We start from the raw sequence: 4,570 nt of genomic DNA, 5'->3' as shown, positions 1-4,570 counted from the left end.
TCATTGGACCACAAAGGTCTAAATGTACTAGCTCTAAGGGTACTTTGGCTCTAAGACCTTTTCTCATAAAAGATCTTTTAGTCATTTTACTCTGAAGACAAGATTCACATGGTGGGAGAGAGTTGTCTTCTAATTGATTTAGAAGTGCAATGTTAACCAATCTCTCAATCCTATTGAGATTTATATGATCTGGTCTTAAGTGCCAAAGATAGGCATTAGGAGAAATTTTACGTTTCTTGAATTGAGTTTCAGTTGTTTTAAATATCTCTATATTCATAACAGTTTTTACCTTAGTTGGTTTTAACACATATGAGTTATTTTCCAGTTTTGCATAACATATTTTAATACGATGAAGAACACTTCATTATCTTCAAAAGAGACTTTATATTTTTATTCTAGCAAACATGAGATAGATATTAAATTCCCCTTAAACATTTTCAAGTAAAATGAATCTATCTTCAGTAAATAACTTCATATCTTCCACTACTTTAGTTGAGACAACCTCCCCGATCCCTACCTTTTGTAAGTTGCCTCCAAGAACTAGTGTCCTGGGAGAAAGCACATAAGTGATTAGTGGATCCTGAATCTAATATCCAGGTTAATTTATCATTTTCTACTAACCATGTCTCGATAACAAGTAAATCATGTTTACTTTGTTGGGCTTTCTTAGTTTTCTCATCTATGACATTCGTGTTTATTGCCTTTAATATATCTAGAATTTGTTCATTAACAAAGGTTCTATCCTTTATATCGTGGTTATAAACATCTTCAAGAATATTGTTCCTGACAATTAACAATGTCAGTGATGAATCCATGATTTCTTTCGCAGAAACCATGTCCTCAAATTTCTTAGCTAGTATATCAGATATATTTGCTAAGATATAGATTCAAGCCTTTTGATTTACCTTAATCCATTTGTCATATGCATTTCAAACTTTTTGGTTTGTTGACAAACTGGGAGACTAAGGACATTCCTCTGTTAAAATAAATTTTAAATCATCGTTTGCTAGTATTACGTTTATATTTGATGTTGACAGTTTAAGATCATTAAAAAATTCGGAAGAGAGTAATTTAAAAGAATTCGATATGCTGAAAACATAAACAAATTCTAATCAGTAAATTGCTTTTCAAATCTAAACAAATTTTAGCAAAAGTAATAATATACCCAAATTTCATTATTTATTTGAAATGATACTTTAGTGAGTCAGAATAGATACTACCGAGGGGTAGTCAAATACTTCTTCACTGAAGCAAGAAATTTTTGACTAAATACTAACTCAGTATAACTCTTATTCCTATAGTCATTTAGTTATCATTTTTGGTCAAGAATTTACTAACACTTAGTAACTCTTGTAAGTTTAACCCTCCATTTTCATACAGAGGTTGGCCTCAACGATGCTACTAAATTGGAAAGTCAAGGTTGGGAATGGACGTAAGAAATTTTATCCATTTCTAGAGTTTGAGTTGTTCTGAATCCCATGTTATAACCGTCTGAGGGGATAGCCACCGTAAAATGACTAGCTTATGTCGCCTAAAAACGACAAGTAGGCGCAACATAGGAATCTCATGGTCCAAAATAATGAAAGAGACCGTAGGACACATTGACACACATCCTTCACCCACTTACTATGAACTACTCTCTCTATTCACCTTGGTATTGACCCATGCAAACACTTTCTGAATGAAGCAGTCGAAGTAAAATCGACATGAAGCCGAGCATGGATCTTACGGTGTGAACTCTTATGGACATGAGAGCTAAAAACAACATATTGTATATGTTATTGATCTCCCGCTGAAGTGTTCTATTTGTTTTAGGTAAATATTTACTTAAATATATTCTGGCTAATAAACAACCTAAGTCTAGGTGATTTTCCAAGTATAACGTTTATATTTGGATTTGATATATAATGTCTAGGTGATATGCTCATAAAACCGGGTTAACAATGCTCAATTAATTGGCTATAATCCCCAGGTAGGAGGTGTTCCATAAACCGTCAACTTAAATACCTCCAGCCTTAGACAGGATTATAGATCGGTTAAGTTTGTAACTAGAATTTTACAAGATAATGACCTATTTTAACTATTAAAACAAGTTGTTATTTGTTAACCCTAGGTGAGCATGCATCTTATCTTTGTTATGGATTTTAAATGTCTAATCCATTTTTATAACAACTTATAAAACTTTAGATATGTTTTCCATCTATAACATACATCAAACAGTTCGGGATTCAATATAACACTTGAAACCCTAAACATGCATACTATATATTATAACTTTTTATAACATACTTTCAATGTATGCTACATGCTTCCTATGGTGGGATTTTAAATCTACATGACATACTATATGCACATACAAGATTTATTTAATTATAACATACATTCATAATGCATAAATAATTAAACACATACTGATATAGACCAATTTTGGCATCCTAAGTAAGCAAACAACCTAATTTATTACAATAATAATAAAAATCAGCTTGAAACAACTTCTGTACTTCACGAATCAACCCGAATCACTCGAACCGGTCCTTCAAAGCTCCACAATGGTTTGAATCAAGCCGAACCGGTCTTTCAAGACCCAAACCGGTCGAACCGATTCACTTTAGTAGTTGGTCGGGTCAAGTGCGTACAATTTAGGCTGGGATGAACAACGTTGTGATGCTTCATCCCAGCGTTGCAACACCACGGGAAATTGCCTCGTCTCTAAGCTGTCTGATGAGCAACATTGCAACGCTCTGCAAACAGCATTGCAACGTTGCATTGCAATAGCTCTCTTCTGGTTTTCTACAATTGACCTTTCTTGCTTCTTTCTTCAATTACAACCTAATTGCAACTCTATTGACTCTAACAAATTTATAGATACTTAACACATATTAAGGCTCATAAACAAAGAGCCAATTTCAACAACACTTAATTGAAGATAAATCTAATGCCAAAGCCGAAATTATCTATATCAGCTCCCATTTTCATACAACCTATGAAAATCATCCACCAAGCTAAAATTAACACGAATTGAGTGCTTAAATCATGCTTTGATACCAATTGATAGAGTTAGCATGTAATTAGCAGAAGCAAACATAATTATTAAGCACTCTAATTCAATAAATTTTAGCAACTAAGCAAGCATGTTTATAAACTAAAAATAGGTTTTTGAAGATATACCTTTGAAGAATTCTTCAGTCTTCAAATCCAACTTGAATCTTCACTCTAAATATTTGTAGACCATCACTTGATCCTCCCTACTATTCTCTAGGACCTTAGATTGAGTGGTGGAACCTAAAATGAGATTGAATTTGAGAGATTTTTCAATGAGAGTTTTCTAGTTTGATCACTAATGAAGAAGAACATTTATTCTACCATTTTTCATCTCTCTTAGAAAAAAAAAAATTAGCTGAATCAAACTGAATTTTATTCAAATCAAGCATGCAATCCTACAACATAGAAGCTTGACAACAAAACAAGAAGGAATTGAGTAGAAATTTAGTGTCAAATGTGGGAGAAACCACTATAATCAATTTCAAATTCAAATTGAATTAAAATAATTTTTTTAATAAAATTCAATTTTAATTTAATTTCCCAAAAATAAAATAAAAATAAAATAGATTCAAATATTTGAATTTTCATAAAATACAAAAAATCAATTTTAAATAAAAATAATTCAAATAATAAATAAACAATTTGATTAATTAAAATAATTTAATATCCAATAGATTACCAATTCCACGATCATGAATCCCTATTCGTGTAATTAATATTTAAATCAAATTTAGATATTATCCAACTCTCCAATTCTGTTTAATTCGATAATTAAATGTGTAATTATATCGTATATCAATACTGATTCTCTAAATTCGAATTTGAACGTTTCAAATTTTCTCATCACACTATACTAAGGTTTAATCCATTTGTGAGCTAGTAGGGGATCTAATGAACCTACAGATCATGGGCTCCAATGATCCGAGATTAATTAGCTAAACTCTTTAAACTGAATTAATCAACATTTGTTAATTATCAGGTCACTCCACTAAAATCCAGTAATTACACTCCCCTCACTATAGATATATTTTTGTCCACTCAATATAACCATAAATAGTAAATCAACCATTCACAGGTTGTTCATAATAATGGCTGGATCAAAAACGTTTTACACCCAAGATTACATCTTGTTCCTTAAGTCCCACTGATCCTCTAATGAATAATTGGTTTGTGATCCTATCACCAAATCAAGCCCCTCTCGGGCCAATGAGAAGGTGGGGTCCCTTGTTCAGGACTTGGAGTCAACATATAAGGGAACAACCTTTCTATTATCCTTAAAAGTGGGTAGGAGTGAATTCCATTTTGTACCCTATGTCCCCAGCTATCTATCTGGTCTTACCCTTAAAATGGGAGGTTGATTGAGTCGGCACTCCCATGAAATCTAAGTATAATCCTATATAAACAGAAGTTCATAGTTAGCTCAGGATTAAGGTCAAGTTACCTACGTCATCGCTTTGAAATAGTCAGTTTTAAATAGTAAACAACATTATAAAGTAAAAGTGACTTATTTTTTGGTTTGGTCTTATAC

Source organism: Benincasa hispida, chromosome 10, assembly GCF_009727055.1.
Source record: "Benincasa hispida cultivar B227 chromosome 10, ASM972705v1, whole genome shotgun sequence".
Classification (NCBI taxonomy): domain Eukaryota; kingdom Viridiplantae; phylum Streptophyta; class Magnoliopsida; order Cucurbitales; family Cucurbitaceae; genus Benincasa; species Benincasa hispida.
This window is presented reverse-complemented; position numbering follows the sequence as displayed.